Genomic DNA, 18,628 nt, shown 5'->3' on the forward strand with positions numbered 1-18,628 from the left:
TAAAAATGTAACATTATTGGTTGAATAAAAAAAAAGTTTATAAGTACTTACTTACTAAATTTGGAGTGATCCTGACACCAGTTAGTAATAAAGGTAATTTAAAATACAAAAACCGACTGTCAATTAGTATGAAAGCATGAAATTATGTATACATATTATTAAATTAAATCGGATCTACATTTTTTACGAAAAATAGATGTTAGCTACATATTCTATCAAAAAAACAATAACCGCGAATCGATCCCGATACTCACGAAATTGTAAGTTGACATGACGTTACCATTTGGTCATCGCGGCGCATATATGAATTATTGATATTATTGAAATATTAGTATAAGAAAATATATTGAAAAGAGAGCAACAAAAGATATAACTATATATATATATATTGTGGATTATATAAGTATAGAGATTAGTATAAAGATTATATAATAAAAACTGAAAATTGGAAGATTAAATTAAGTCGATGAGTTCTGGATCAATAGTGTCGAAAAATTATAATAGGAGCGTCAAATGAAGCATTCAGATTTACAAATCTACAAATTAACCATCATATTCAATTTAAATTAGTCAAAATTTCATAAAAAAATATTGAAAAACTATAATAACTACCTACTATATAAATGTATTATATTTGGCCGCATCAATTGTATTTAATAATATAATTTAATTATCATCCCTTAAATATTATCAAATCTAACCGTAACTTATCTTATCCAAACCAAATCAAATGTAAAAATACATCAGTTGAAGAATACTTAATATTAAAGAATTGTTTAACATGTCATCAAAATCATCAGTCTGAATCTATCCACAGATGGATTAAGACCATAAAATGAACTATTACATCGATCCAACAGCCCCCACGTTCACGTTTTGGACATTTTCGTCCTCTTGGATACTATTGAACTATGAAGAATTTAGCCTATGCATTAACCACCACTAAGTGTTAAAATTATAGTCATATAGTAGTGCTAGAAAAATCATCAGATGTATAAAGAATACACATTTTAAAACCACCACTGCAATAAAATTACAAGTTGTAATAATTATGTATGTCGACGTAGACATTTAGGTTTGATGCTTTACCGACCGTTGAAGTCTAATTAATTTTGCTACTAAAATCAAAACCGCATCAGTACGCATGCGATCATACAAAACAATAGTTGCTTTATTGGTTACAAAATAGCTGAATATTTAACGAATACGAGTGCAACTTCAAAGTTAAATATGAAATACTATACTCCGCATAACTACTTCCAACCTTCTGTAGATGTGATCTTATTCTCAAAATATTAATTACCACTACCTATTCAATTTATGCATTAATATTTTTAATATTTGAACGAGGACAAGTTCTTCTCACTGGTTAGAGCAAAACAGTTGAAATTACCACGTCACTATGGAAATAATATCATCATTTTATTCATCACATCCATGAGATATAATCAAATATGATATTAGGAATAAAATGCTATAACCTATAACATTTCATACAAAGTAATTAATCTCTTTTCACGCATAAAAATATCTGATTATATATATTCTTATTTTATATACTACTTGCACTCATTTAATCTTCACCACTTCAAAATTATTTATTTTGATTAATATCAAAGATAGAAAACTTTCTTCCATACAGATGTAGACTAAACAAATGAAAATTAAGCAAAAAAGAGCCCATTTCTGTTAATTTTCTTAGTAACCGAGTAAGAATATTGATGAACTTGGAAGGTTGTATACAAAATGGCACTTACGAGAAACTGGAAATTGGAAACCATATAAGGTTTCATCTTTTTTTCTATATACGACACTTGCTTTTCCCTCCACCACCCGCCACGTCACCAGACCCGTTTTGCAAGCGTATACCGTGGCGTAAGGAGCGTTAAGTGCTCTTCAAAGTTGTGCTGAAATTGAGCAACTTCCCAAGACCTTGGTTGGCGTGCACTAGAGTGTGCGTGATTCCTACTTCGATATAATATGTTACGGTCAATTCTCAATGAGAAAAGACCTTCTCGCTCGCCATAAAATGCCGCAAACTTTTTAAAGGCTGAGAAATTTTTTCCTCGTAGATACCAAATTGCAATAGCCGACTGATCCAACTGGTCCAAAGGGTCGGGCCGACTTGAGAATGTCTTTCCTTTCAACCCACATATGGGGACACTCCCAGAGAACGTGATCGGCATCCTGCAATTTTCCACATACTCAAGTCGGAGATTCTATTAGGCTAAGTTGACAGAGCTTGGAGGCAAAAACACCGTATCAGGTTAAAAACTGAGAAGTTCAATGGTCTGGAGTCAATCTGGTTATCTCCATGCGCCACTTTATATTTGGAATATAAACAACCATCTTTGATGATAAATGTACACTTTAGAACTAAGGATTTCAATAATTATGTTACAATTACCTACCTAAGCTTTAAATAGTGACTTAAACAATGCACTATTGAATGGCTCATACTTATTCGAGGTATAGACGTTGAGTTTACTTAGTTTTTTTTCAACAATCACGATATGAAGCATCGTTAGTCATTGACTCTTAATATGGCGTAACTTAGGTAATAGCGTCCAGATAGGAAAATAAAAAAGCCGTGTGAACTTGTTAAAACAATGAAACTCATCGTGTTGTTTTACTTCTATATTAAATATTACGAATTTACCCACGTGTTTTGCTAAAAAGTAATCAAAACCTAAATTATCGTTATGAAAGTAAACAGAAGTAAGTCAATAAATTATAACTACTGTTATTGTAGGTTATATTTTATAGTATGTTGTTTCGAGTGTAGGTTAATCAAATATCACAGTAGCTGATGATAAAATGAAGATTGTTCTGACGGTGGCCGACCTCCGTTAAGGGATGGCAAAAAAGAAAAGGATAAGTAGAAATCAACGTTTCATATTTCAATTGTATCATCCAAGCTGTGTGTATTGTATAATTTATGAAATAAGCTTATCGCTTGATATTCAAAACTTTAAAAGCTCATCAAATCAATGAAACCCGTGTCGTACAGCAATTTTTATATGATGTAGTAAATATCAAGTGATAAATTTATTTAATTATGCTATCATTATTTACGCATAGTTACTAAATGAGTTGTTTCAATTTCATTTTAATTAAATTCTACCACAAAATGACCAACTGTAGTCACAAATTTCTCAAATCATTGTCATTATTTAAAGTTTAAACCACAATTTGACCCACATCATACATGCAATAATTTAAAACGTTTACACATACGGTATCGTTTTGGACTCATCATATTTCACTGTCTCTATTATTACAGGTAGTAATTACCTGAGTGATGACATAACACTTTAAACTCACAAAGAAGATAGATGGATGAGCTAAAATTAAGTGTATTTAGTTGAATGAACCATTCAACATTAAGTTTAGCATAATACCTATTCAACTTCAAAATTGATATAATTAAGCCGCGTTGTGCTACTAAAAACAATAAGGCAATTAATATTACTTTTGAAACATTATTTAATTTTTTTCATTTATTTAATTCACAATATTATTATGATTATGCAACTAACTGCAAGATATGAATATACCTACTTTTTATTGCCTCTACAATCTAATGTGAATCTTGGCTGCCCCACGAAGAGGTTTTTTAACATTTTTTTTACGAGAAACGGATGTTACTTAGTCACTTGCTCGATATATTACTTATGATCTAGATTCAAATACATAGGTATTGAAAACGATATGTGATGTTTCCAAACATGGGATGTGAATTCGAAGTTCCACAACTGTATAATCGGACACGTTACAAAAATAGTGAACACCATATAAATAATAGATACCTATATCCACTTCAGAAAAGTGGTGTATATTATTTTTGTAGCGCATGACTTGTTCAATAGTTTTGGACAAACAGGGAGAAGTTTTATAACCAGTTATAAGGAACATATGCATTCATTGAAAACAAACAAGCCATAACCAATACATGGTGATATACCTGTAGATGTTAACCTATTTAACAGTTCATTTCTTAAATTATTTTTAATAACTACTCGATGATACTTAAATCCGTATACATATAAAAAAAACATAATAAATAATTAAATAATAAATAGACGACAACTACATCATTTTTGTCAATGAGAAGGAAACCATAATATATGTATGAACATTTATTCTAGGCATGTCCAATTCGTTGAAGGATTTTGATTGAATTGAAAGAAATTGATTTGTGAAAATGTACAAATCGTGTACCTACTTTTAGTTGTAATATAAAATGATTTCATTGAGATTTTGAATGGTGAGCATTAACCATTACTATCTTTGTTTCTTTAATAAGCTTATTAGTAAATGGTTTTCAAATTAACCTCGCTTTAAGAAGTTTGCGTAACCTCATCATATTTGTTGAATTGTATTTCATTACTGACATCCTGCCGCGGGAGTGAGGGAAATATTCATTTACGCTCTTTAAAATAACGCGTAGTTTTCCCTTACACTTACATAGTAGCTATTCTCACAGTGTGGTAATAATTTGACGATTATTGCTGAATGAAGGCCTAAAAAGGACCAAAACTTATAATTTTCACGACGATTGGGAGTTTAAGTATTTGTTTATGATGTTGAAAGACATGTGTATGTGTTTAATTTATAATGCTTCAGTATTATTAGTCAAATATAGTACGTATGTCTAAGCAAGCTATAGAATAACAATTAATAGTAGAGTACGGTTGATTACTGCTAGTTTTGATACTGGACATTAGATAATAGCATACTTGAAGTTGGATTTATCTGATTCATAACCTTTTGCTCTCTCAAAACTGTCAAAGATTAGAGAAGAATTATCAAAACCTCTGACATCAGTAGTTATAAATAGTTGGCAGTTCCGAAGATGAATTCTTAACCTGTAATATTCATAAATATAAATAATTGAACAAAAACAACTTTGTTTTATAATCAGTTAAAATATGTAGTATTACAACGTAGACGCCAGATTAATTAAACATCAATTGTCATTTAATAAATAAAATATAATATGGCTTCCGTGCCACTATTATACAAATTCCAATTAATATAATAATATTCATACAACATGCAAAAATGTGTTGTGAATAAATCATCACACTGTACACAAGTAAAAATACAGAGAGTAATATTACGATAACCTTCCAACATAAATTTCGTGAATAAAAATACAAAACAAACATTTCACTGTTCGTTTGATTGATGAATGATGCTGGCGTGTTGAAATATGTAATTCAATTCCGAAAGAGAAGCACAAAGAAAGCCAATTCAATACTAATATTGTTGTGTTGGAAACTTTAAAATGGATGTGCGTGTCCTACCAAAGATATATATTGTACATATTATTCAGGTTCTTAATTTATCATTTGTATTGTTTGTGCAATAATTGTTATTGCAGCTGTGTATTCTGACAAATAAAATTGTGTTCAAATTTTCATTCATTAAAAATATTCATTTAAATTATAAGAAATAGAGTTGATCTCCGTAATCGCGTGACTTATTTTTAAAGTTGTATGTTGCTTTCTAATCAAATGAAATAATTAACCAATTGAATTAATATCTCTCAATTTTCGTAAAACGTCTTTGTGAATTCATTATGTAATCCATGCTTTGAGTTATCTCATCTTCACCCTTTATCTATTGCAGCCGCGGTTTATGCACGGCCGCCATCTATGACACTATAAACGTGTCAGAATGAAAATATTATAGTGCCACACTTCCTTTTCTCGAAACGAAGCTGCACGAGACTGATGTAGCAACAGTGCCCCTTGGTGCTTAAATAAAGAGTTTAGAAAATAAAAAAAGATTCTTGACTTGCTTTTTAGTGAAGTATCTTAAAAAGTAATTGAAGTATCTTCTGTTCCCGTGTACTGAAACTGTGCCGAAACAGAGGAGTCAGGAGTTTAAAAGGGATTACGTCCATATTATGGATTGCAATCCCGGTAAGAATTTATAATCCTGGGATTTTGAGATTAATATTCTCCCCCGATTCAGATAACGGTGAGCCTACCTATACCTAGTAACTTTTCAAATCCAAAGTTTTTCAATTTTATCAAATACTCAGTCACAATATATTTTTATTATTATTATGATTAAATACGATAGATGTAAGTATATATTTATCTACAAAAACTTTGCAAATATGTATTCAAAATAAAATACATAATAATATTTTTAAAATCAATAGAATCTCATCTTCAACCCTGAGCTAATAACATAATTAACTACCATAAAAAATATATGGCATGTTGTAGACGGCGCAGTTTCTTTAAAATTATAAGTTACATGCCAATTACAAATCGTAATTAAGCGTTTACTGAATTTATTTTATTATATAATGTCAAATAACATTACAATTTAAGCTACAATGCATATTGAGTTGCCAAATAATAATTTAAAAAAGTGCTATCACCAAGGCCTACCTATATATTATAATATAATGTACCAAAATACATGGCTTTATTCTCAATGTTAATATAACATTTAGAATAATACTGTGTTATGTTATTAATATATTTGATGTGATCATAAAATATATAAATCTAAAATTAAAAAGATTGGGAATTATAATAGCATATAGGTTACAGGTTTTACAGATTTAGTCAGATAGCTCACATAAATACCCCAAAGTTTTCATTTAAAACTTTCCCATTCCACATAGGGCCTTCAATCCCATTTTAATGCACACCTTTTTAAGTTATATATTTTTATATTATGCTAGTTGGTACACTATTATACAAATCAACGAATTATTGTAGGTAGGTACTACCTGTATTGAATAAGAAATGACAAGATTTATACGTAAAGGTCAGTATACACGTTCAATAGCATAGACAATAATTATTATGTCAGTGAAGTAATAGTTTTGGGACTATAATAATTATTCGGTTTTTTAAACACTTGAAGGCTGTATACGCACCGCCAGTATTTACCGATAGTATTCTTTTATCATACGTGTGAGAATTCACAACCGTTTGCTTCTTTTCGAGATTGTTTTTATTTCTTTTTTGCATAGTTCGGTGAGAAAATTATTTATTATATTGTGTTATGCACGGCATTACCATAATTATTGTTCACGCAGTCGCCGAATTTTCATTTACAAAATAATAATATGTTAGTTATTTAGTTTCACGTTAGTTTTACATCCGTTATAGAGTGTAAACTAGAATGACCGCCTCAGTCATGGGCTTCAAGCTCACAACTGTGTCAAATTAATATATATATATATATTTAAAATCAATGTGTCATTTTTTTATTTGCATTAAGAATATGGATCATGGCCCCCACAATGGGGGGCTCACAGGACTCTGGCCTGGAAGCCCGGGCTTAGAGGGGGCCCGGCGTGGCGGGTCGATCAGTTATTTTTAAAAAAGTGGTAAAAAAGTCGCCTGCGGCGCTATTTTCTTAATTGATTATTAACATTATAAAATATATGACTGCTATGTAATTTGATGTGATATGATGGTTGATATTATTCATTAAATTATAATTCGAGTGTAGATTATTTTAAGCGTGTTTCCTGACCTATAAAATGACTTATCTAATATGGCGAAGGGTTGCATGTTACTTAGTTACCATACAAGGAGGTCACGATCAGTGGTTCGTAGTAATATGCTATGTGCCGACAACTCAATAAATCAACTGAATTTATTAAAAAATCGCTAAAAATACATGGAATACCCTTAACCCTGGGATTCCGTAGAAACCACCTGAGGAACACTACTGTACTACTGTACATACTGCCCTTAACCTTAGCAATAGGTAGGAGGGCCCGCCATAGATCCTGGCCTGAGGGCCCGCTTCAGGATGTGGAGGCCATGATATGGGTAGACAATATGGTCCTTAACTCATGACGAAATTAAAATATGTTTGATCTCTCAGTATTTCCATTTTTTAGTTTCAAAAAACAGTATTTGGATAACGAAAACGAGTTTTTAAAAATCTTGATGTAGGTAATCCATCAAATTTAATATAGTATATAGTGGTACATTATGTTACTTAAACTCAAACATTTATTTATTTTAATTATTGTATATTTATTTGGTATTAATTTTTTATATTATGATATTGTAAGTTTGTTTCATATTTGGATGTGCCATGCGTAAAGATCTTTGTGACAAAATAACTAACACCTTTGACTATTTCAAATTAATGGCGACATTTCACACAAATACTTACCTAAGAAAAGTTCTTCATGAATAAATATATTGACTTCATCAAATATTGTTTGTTAGAATGCACATTATAATTTCTAGTTCAGGTATATAAATAACTGAACGCGTGTATTATGAATATATGGAATGTTTTTTATAACAAAAAGAGAGTTTGTAATTGCAAATGGTCTTAAAAGAATAATTTAAATTGAACTCAAAACTGATTCAAATCTTTTGAATTAAAATCGTGAAATAATTTATCTATTCGATTAAATAATCATCTAAATAATAACATCTTCTACAGAATATCTATGGTCACCCACAGAGATTTGAAACTCAGACACTAGGTAGGAAGTAGATGTGTAAAGGAAATTAGAGTTTTTTTTTTAATTAAGTACAATATTGTTATAAAACATTCGAAAGCTTTCATCGTAATATACACAATATACAATATCTAATTATCTAGTGCAAGTACGGTAAAACTAAAATTTAGAGAAATCCTGACATCGGCAAGGAGTCTAGGTAAGTACCTAATTATTAACCATTCAAACCCCCAATATTCACCAATTTGATAAATGCTTCAGTCGCACGAATGTAGTTAATTTCATCGTAATTGGGTAGAGTGCAGGTGACTAAATCATAAAAGCACATTGGCTGGAATCCGATGGATGCGAGAGTGATTCCCATCTGGCACCATACATTTTTTTTTTAAGTTTTGTTCTAATAAGTACATTACATGCTAAAATCTTTTAAATTATTCGTTGTATTTCATTAACTAACTATCTTAATTTATCATAAATATATAAAATTATATATTGTTTATATAAATTATTATAGATGAATATATAAACTTTTATTGCATTGAGCAACTTTGTAATTTTTTAAAACATTTTAATGAAACATTTTCTTGCAATTAGAAATAATAATATATTCATCGTTCATGTACTAATTAATGACTTGAGACATCTGAGTAAGAGGCTGGCCGTAAAACAGTTGTACACCAGCTTTTATGCACATGCATAATGTCTGAAACATTCTGTCATGGCTAAAAATTACATTTTCATCCCGCAACATCTTTTGTATACGCTCAGAAGCTAAGATAGGACTCTAAGGTACTTCGTGAACGGTGTGAAGGCAGAAGCAAGTCAGAGCGTTTGTCTCAAATGCATTTGATAATAAATTTCGTTCTCCGTGACTCGAATGACCTAATCGATAAGAACAAGACAGGACATTTATTGAGGCGACGACTTATGTCACTCATTTCCCATGACTACTTACAAGAGTTCAATTATTATGGCTGTAAAAAACAATTATTTTTATAATAAATCCGAAATCGATAAATCACAGTGTACTACAAAAGAACTAGTTATTTTAATTGTTTCGTGACCAATTTTAGAAGCCCTAAGCCCTAATAATTATACATAGGTACTTACAAATAGTTACATAAAACTAATGTACAGATTCATCTTTTGACTCCGTAATAATTTTATTTTATCTGTGGCCATTTTTTTGGAATCACTCAATTATTATTTCTTCATAATTAGGTATTTAAGAATTAAATAATAGTAATATATTAACGCTGGATACTCCCACGTGAGATTATAGCGAGGAACTCTCATACGGTTTTATTATTCTGAAGAGATGTATGCTTAAATTATGAGCAGTAGGTAGGTGCGTGGAATTACCACTTATTCAATTTACCTGCCACTTGTTAGTTATTTTTATTAAAAGGTCCAGATCAAGGATTATATTAAATAAATAAAACCTAAAAGATCTTTTGCACCCAATATATGAATCTGGGTATTATTTAGCAAACAGTGTGGGAGAACTATAATAGATACCTTTGAGTCCTTAAAAAAATCTTAAGATTTGTTAAAGAAAATGGCATTTATTGATCAAGATGTAATGAAGAGATATACTTATATTTATGTGAGCAAAAAGATGGTATATAAAATATTGTGAAAACAATAGATTTCATTGAATCGGTCAACTACATAAGGTTCCAAGGGAGCCAGTTAGTAGCAAGGCGACCTATGTACGTAACTTCTGACAATAACAGAAGACCTGTATGGCGATAGTGAACAACAACAACAACAACAACAACAACAACAACAACATTATTTGGTCAATGCTATTGGAAAGCGGCAGTACTGAATTGTTACTGGTGAAACCTTAGACTATAGGGTGAAACAGTTTCTGCATGTTGCAAGGATTCGCCAAACGTTATAGTATCAAAAAATATGCAGTAATAACTATAAAATTATGGAGCGAATGGGTTTCAACAAATAATTTGAATTATAATTAGAACAAGTCTTTTGAATTTACAACAATTGATTGTAGTATGGTTGAATTGGTAATAATATCAAAATAAATATTACCCTTGAGGTACAATTATCTATTAGGCAAAATTATTGACGCGATCTATCCTTTCATTGTTGTATTATAATATTATCAATGATGAAGTTCCCGCAGGTTGCCATGATCGCGCCGCATTGACGCAGATACTAGGTCGGTTTGGTTGTACCAGTGTCAACTAGTGTCTACGTCAAAGCGAGGCGTACGCGACAATTAAGACCATATATTCTCCCGGGAAATATAGGAACTATACTCTATTTTTAAAGTGCCTACATATAAATCAACAAATATCATATTAAACAAACTCACCAAAAAAAATATTAAAATAAAAATATTTTTTTGTAATATTACTAAATCCAATGTAATAGGTTTGAACCTGTAGCTGGTTTCAAAATGCATATAGTTGTTATTTTTAATGTGTATTTGATCCAGTGTAATCGGCTGGGCAAATGGCTAACAACCATCCCTCATAAAAATACTGTTGATACAACCCATATGCTCTGATTTGGATCTTCTCTCTTACTTCTTACAAATTTATATATTTTTTTAATTAAACCATCCCAAGCATATTTGCGTAATACTAGAACGGTTTCTAATGCAGCCGATGTCGTTGTTGTATCATTTAGCATATCAATGCAATGCAAATATAGATGAAGTTATATACAAAGGAAGAGATAATGGGCCATAAAATGCCAACTTTGACCCTGCATCATAGGTCTCGTACGCGCGTCATTGTGAACTCAGAAGATTCTCACTTTCGTTTTCTCCACTCAAATATTAAAAAAACGTATAATCGGCCATTGCGCAACCTCGAGTCTCTGCGGTCGAAAATTGCGTAAAAAGCGAATACGCTCGACAAAAACACAAACAGCCGGGCTGTTGACCCATTTGGGATGAGAACTCATTAGCCATTAACACTTCTTTATTTAGATTAGGGAAACAGATTTATTAATAAACTATATTCTAGTGAAAATATATTTCCATAAACATAAATCATAAGTTTAGTGTGGCACATGGTTTAAAATCAAATTTTATTTTAATGACAGTCTCTAAGAAGAGTTTGTAGTCAGCCTAAATCACGGGTGGCGAACCCGTGTCCCGCGGGCCTCATGCGGCCCACTGGGTGTCAACTTGTGACCCGTGGAGCTGTGAGAAAATAAAAATAATATCAAATGCTGCCGCTAGATGTGCTAATTTTTCAAATTGAGATTCGATATTGGCTCAAGATTTTAAAAAGCACCGTGTGCTTTTGCTGCATTTGCAACGCCATTCTCCGTAGACGTGAATTTATTACCGGGAAATTTACAAATGGAATAATGTGAAATATATTGCGATGAAGATTTAAAGGAGAAATTCTATCAGGTTGGTTTGGAAGAGTTTTACAAAACATATTTGGACAATGAGAAATATCCTGCATTTTACAAACATGCTATAATGATGACTTCGCTATTTGGAAACACCTACACGTGTGAACAGCTTTTTATTAGGTTGAAGCATATCAAATCCCGAGTGGGAACATGAATCACTGATGTGCATTTGGAAAACATTACTGTTTGCGTGTAGGAACAACCTCACTCGATATCGATATTGATGCACTTAGTTCTTCCACACAAAATCAAACTTCTCACTAAAATTTATTATTTATATTGTTTATTTTAGCTAATTTTATTACTATTTTGTTTATTTTTTATTATTTAAAAAAAGTCTAATCTAATAAATATATTGGATTCTTATTTTATTTTATTAATATATATTTTTTTGTTTTGTATAAAAAAAAAAATCGATTGTGCGGCCCGGTTGGAAGTCTCATTTTTAGAATCTGGCCCGGCTGCTGAAAAGGTTGACCACCCATGGCCTAAATGTATATCATTCTAAATAAGGTTCGATAGTTTAAAGCATCGATAACATTGAGCTACTTTACAAGCTGCTTGTTGGCGAATTTAAAAGCGGTCGAGTCAGCTAGTGCGATTGTGATGATGACACACAAAACGTTCCACCCGCTCAGAAGCCAACAAGCTAGCGAGTTGAAACCGTCATTTTTGGTACAATTTTGACAGAACGTATTGAGTAGTTAATTTTTTTACCGGGAGGTCGCCACTGTCGCTCTACTGCGCAGACGCAAATCGGTACCACACGCCAGCGTGTAGCGTGTAAAGTAGACCGGCTTTCAACTTTTCTCGGTAGATTGTTTACAATCTGCCTGTTAGCTTGTTCGATAATGGCACTGGGCAAGTTTAAAATCAGAAATTCGCCAACAAGCAGCTTGTAAAGTAGCTCAATGTCATCGACCCATAAGAACAATAAAAAGCGGGAGGAGGGTTGACCGAGATAGTTTGATACGTAATCCAAACACTGTTGGTGATAGCGTCTATGCCATAAATCCCTAATTGTTATAAATTCTATCTAACTGGGGGTCTAAAACTACGTATATTATGGATAACAATACTACTTAAATTGTTTGTATAATACATTATTTTATTAATTAGAACCATTTATTTTGTTATTAGTTCACCGTGTTCCTCTCTTCTATGTGCACCTTTTGTTAGAAATAGTCTCAGTAAACTCAGTCAAAGCACACTTGAGGGCGTGGTGACCTCGGTATTAGGTATTTAGTCCTAAGACATTCCCATGAGTAAAAACTGCTGATGATTTTCAACCAAACGTATGACCTCGTAATACACTCGATTAAGACCGAGTGTTATGCAAGGAGGTTGATTTGAAGGGGTCTATATTTCTGCTGTCCATAAATAGTAGTATGCATAGCAAAATTGTCTGGCAAACAACGTAAGCGTGAAGGACATTTGGACATATGGACGTCATTTTGAAGAGTGACCTCCCCCATCATCTCAAATGTGTGCTTGCAGTGGTCACGTATGCAAGTAGAACATGCTCTCTTAGTTATACAAGGATTTATAATTATTAATTAATAGTTGCACAACTTATCATGAAAAGTGTTTGTTAGGCATCACGCGTAGAGATAGAAAAAGGATCCTTTTTAATTATGCCAAAGCTCTTAGAAGAAGATAACACATAGCTCGTTAGTACGATGGCCGCTGGACAAATCCAATAACAAAGTACTACTTAACTCATTTAGTGCTAACACTGCGACTGGCGTGTTTGGAGTACTTGGCCATTAGATATAATTAACGTGTTATTTAAATGTGGTGATTGAAAGTTCAGCAGTGATTTGTGTAAGATGGATATAAGACGTCCAAAAACACGCTTAATTGATGAAATTTTAAGCGGAATTACGTGGCAGTAAGGAACCAAAAAGAGTGGAGAGAGCTTTAGGATGCTCTCCATCAGACTAATGGATTGATACAGGCTGATGATGGCAAAACTTTTTGAATATTACAAATTGAAAATTCCACGTGGTATGACTCCTGACATACTTATATGTAAATCTTTTTATTTTTGACGACACGTTTTAGCAGTGTTCTGAATACAAATCCATTGATTTTTTTCATATAATTGATACTCACAAAATAAACATTCAGTCATGATTAAAATTATAATAAATTTAATTAGCATTCACTTGCTGGAACTTTTGTAATAGTTAAATTGAATTGTTAATCGAACAAAGATTTTGAGACACTCTTTAAAACTTCGTTAAAATGTACGCATTTTCACGCGACGAAATGACGTGCTTCCCAATCCAATGCAATATTATATTAGAATTTAAAAAAAATCCTATTCAGAATATTAATTTATATTATTAAATATTTTCATATATTCGGTATAAGGCTGTATCTTATAAATTTATTATAATCGATAGATGTTAAATAAAAGCCTTCTTCAGTGCAGATAGAGCTTTATATATGAGAGTGACTGAGAGTGACATTATTTGCTAGTAATTTTGCATTGCAGATGCGTTTGTAGCAAGCTTCTTCACATTTTATCTGTGATTTATTTCCCAAAGCAGGGCTTAAGTAAAAAACCCCCAAAATAATATTTATTCAGTGAGTCATCATAATTTCATAGTCACGTAAAATCGCAAATAAGTAAGCAAGTTTTTATCTTTTTTTACTAGAGATTTTGCCAACATGTAATTATTGTTATTATTCAACCATACTTAAGATATTTTTGTAATCGAAGAATAATTTACAAGTTTTAAGAATGTAGCATTCTTTATTGGATATACATCATTTGAAAACACATGTGAAAAATATAATATGTCTACTAGAATTTTTTTTTTTTAAATACGACACCCAGCGTGACCGAACCTGCGCTCCCTGGGTGTCGCATATAAGATTTTTCTAGTGGTTATATATTTCTTACATATATTTTCAAATTACATACATACTAAAAATGTTTTTGAATCACTATCAAATATTTTAATATTAAATTTCATATTACTCAATACATTATAGTAGATACTCGTATTTCAAGTTTTGGCTATAATATTACGTTGTGGAAAATTTTTTTTTAGTAATTATTGTTTCCCAATTGTTTTGATAAGAGCCTCGTGTTGATGAGTAAATAAACAAGGAAATACAAAGATGTATTACTTATGCACACGTTTAGTATTCGTGAGACGTGCACACAGAATGTGAATGTTTTTATTTTACTAACGCAACGAAAAACTTCACGAATTGCTTATATATCAACGAAGGGTCATTATGACCTCACGATAAATTGAGGTTAACATAGGTCTCTGATAAATCATAATTGTTTTCTAGGTGAATATAGAAGGGAATATGTATAATTGTCTGAGAGTTATTGATGAAACTCATATCGCAATTAAAAATCTGTAAAAATGAGTGTAGTAATGAAAGATCTTTGTTTTCTACTAGAAGTATACTTATATTGCTTCAAATTTTATATGCTATTAATATGATTGTCAGTATTTTTTTATTGGTCATATTATGTAATAAATTTCTTATTCTTTCAATATTGAATAAATTTAGATATTATACAATATAAATCAATTCTCTTTCTCCATTTTCTTAAACTGATATTATGGTGATAAAACCTATCACTGCAATGTTTAAAAATATCTTAACTTTAATTAGATATGTATGTTAGGACTTTTAGGTCCTGCTTCCCATCTCCACGAATTAAAAACATACTTTAGAATAGATCTGTAAAAGTTTTAACTAACTTATGCTTTAAAAATCTAGCAATTTTCCAAAGAACTTTTTCCTTACGTAAAATATGGCTATCAGCAGCTATATTCCAATTAATTAACTCCAAAATATCTCTTCATAACTTTGATAATGACTATTATTACCCCAATAAGTTCTGGATCAGTTCTGTATATAAATTACTAGTTAACACCGAACACCTGCCACTGCCATTTTTTATTGTCACTTTGACGTATGCTTAATCTAAAAAAAGGATGTCATCGAACTAGAAATATGTATTTACGCTATTATCGCGGTAAGTAATTATTAGTAAGTATTAATATTTCTTCCAGACCGAATATTTTTTGATGTACTACAACCATTCTAATATATCTAATTAAAAACTGTATTAGTTTACTAGTTTTAAAAGCAAGTTTTAGCCACTTATTTTATGAAATAAACGTTTAAAAAGTCTTGAATCAAAATTACAAAGATAAATTCAATTAAAACATTTATGAATTTCATACAAGTATTAATTTTAGTGTAAAGCTTTTAAATTGGTCACAACTTTAAGAAAGAAATAATCCATACATATGTGGGCAAGAGTAATATATTATCATATACGATTCAGTAATTAAGTTTATTTTTTAAAAAGAAATGCGTAGGAATAAAATACATTCTCTACCTTTCAACACCAATAAAACGATCATTTATTACACCAAACAAAATTAATTAAACATATACGTATTCTTTGCTAACTTTAAACTATACTCAGGTCGTTAATCAAAATGCGTTGATGGTATTACATAATTAATCATAAATTGAAGATAAAATAAAAATATTATGTTGTACGATACTTTTCATATAATACGTCTGCAAATTTGTGAATGAAATAATCATTAACAAAAAAAATATTACACAATGCTTTTATTGGATTTTCATATTTTATTCGAGATTTTTTAAGCAAATTTATATTCAATATGAGAAATGAAAACACGCGATTTAATATTATGAAAAAGTATAGTTTAACTCTTAATATAGTCATCAAACATTAATACTTCGGGAAATTAATCAAAATTAAATATATATATACATCTCTAAATAACATAATATTATCAACGTATTACTATTGTATTTAGTAAATAGTAATTCCTAAATCCATCTTAAGATCTCAATGTGATAATAATTCTATTTTATTTATACCTGCTTATTTTATTTCAGAACAACTCTAAATTTAAATTGACTAAATGACATATAAACTTTTCTTATGGTGAACATTAAATCATTTTACCGGTTATTTTCGACAATAATCTACTTGTAGTGTAAACTCATTTGAAATTATAAATCTTGGTAGATTTAGTAGATATAACGTAAAATCAATACGTTAACACATCGACAAAGAAACGTAAGGATATACAATTAAATATAAAAAATATCAATTAGTTGTACAATTATAATTATGTCTTGCATAATTCTAAGGGTATTCTAAAGGCTTTGTTTCAACTTCATAAATTATCATTTTAATGGTAAATTATACAATAGCACGATTCATACTAATATATTCCATCTATGGTAAATTATACACTATCATGAATAATATTTATAGTTGTGTCACAGTAAGAAAATGAGGTTAAGTTTTATGTAAACTTTTAAACGCCCACACGATGAGGCATCCTTATTCGCAATAAAATATTTTTAACCGCTATGAACGTTGCGATAGAATATATTTAAAAAGAATGCACTAAATAATTATCAAGAATTTAATTTCATCACGAATTTTTTTTACATATTATCTTCTACTTCACATTTTTAAAGAATTTTCCAAACAAACTAAAGATTCAAATTTATTTTAGAATTATTATTTCTAATATGTTATCACATTTTTATAATGCCTAATTAAAATAGTTCTTATTTTTATTCAATGTAATTAATTGTATCTTGACGAAACTTTCGTAATAGATATTCTTCAATTTAAAAAATAATATATTATAATATGCGCGTATTAAATTCAATTTATCTAAATTATTTTTAATTATAATAAATATAATAATGTTGTGTAAGTTTCAGTATTCATTATTTCACCTATAATACAATCACACTTTTAATTTCTTATTTAAAATTAATTTGATATTTTAATATTTTTATTGAGTGCGTATATATTAAATATTATGATAATATATTTCCATATGTTGGTTTGAGACCAACATTATTATTTATAGTTCTCACTTTTCTATTATAAAATATAATTAAGCATTGTGATTCCAGTCACTGGAAATGTATATCCTCACAACTAAATTGACAATGTATAGTTCAAGTATCCTTATTTTTCACAATTACACTGAATGTTCACTAATTAGTAAATGAAAATCACAAAAAACTTACCGAATGAAAAGCGTTCCCACAATCCTTTATAGAATGAAGCACTTAACACTCAAATTAATAACCAAAACGCGACAGCGAGGAGCTAAAAACAGCCCCTATTCTATAGCCTCGAAGGCTTATTTAATAATATGTCTTATTTATCAATATGAATGCGTTTATAATTCAGTTTTATTTTGAAATATAACGCGGTAAATCGCGTTGAAAAGCTACCCTAGGAAAAGTTTCTCAAGGTCGCCGCCTTTTCTTGTGCTCAGCGGCCGGCTGTTGGCGCTAGCGTCTGCGTGCGCACGGATCTACCGCGCGGCCGTAATGGCGGGCTGTGTCAAAAAGAGCGGATATTTTCGCGGCTTTTCTCGTGGGAGATTTTCGCTTTCGGTGCCTTATGATAATTAATGGGACGGCTTGTTGGTTTTCACTGCGCGCTTTAGTGCGCATATGCCGCGGCTGTCGACATAGCGCGAGTGTCGCGCAGAGCAATCTAGTGAAAGTATTTATACCGCGAGAAGATGTTGTGGTCCAACATGGTAAGGGGGGTGAATCGTGCACTCCCGCCTATTCGTCCTTTTTCATTTGTGTCCTGAATTTCATGAAGACACCATTAATCCTTAACTCTGTGTGGGTTCACAGACTATAATATTTTATACATATCCACGTTAATTTAACATAATATCATGTGGCATGAACAAT

The 18,628-nt window shown here is 30.8% G+C and overlaps 1 protein-coding gene across 1 annotated transcript in view; it reads right to left on the bottom strand.

Annotated features, from left to right (window-relative positions):
• LOC147078013 (uncharacterized) overlaps window positions 1-18,407 on the bottom strand; it is a 159,025-nt gene extending 140,618 nt beyond the window's left edge. Inside the window, exon 1 of the mRNA XM_085961068.1 lies at window positions 17,942-18,407. The gene's annotated coding sequence lies outside the window, so the exon portion shown is untranslated. The remainder of the gene's footprint in view (window positions 1-17,941) is intronic.
• Between the last annotated feature and the right edge of the window lie 221 nt (window positions 18,408-18,628).

The sequence above is a fragment of the Rhyacophila brunnea genome, unplaced genomic scaffold (assembly GCF_057557595.1).
Source record: "Rhyacophila brunnea isolate RB1 unplaced genomic scaffold, BYU_Rbru_1.0 scaffold_12, whole genome shotgun sequence".
NCBI classification, from domain to species: domain Eukaryota; kingdom Metazoa; phylum Arthropoda; class Insecta; order Trichoptera; family Rhyacophilidae; genus Rhyacophila; species Rhyacophila brunnea.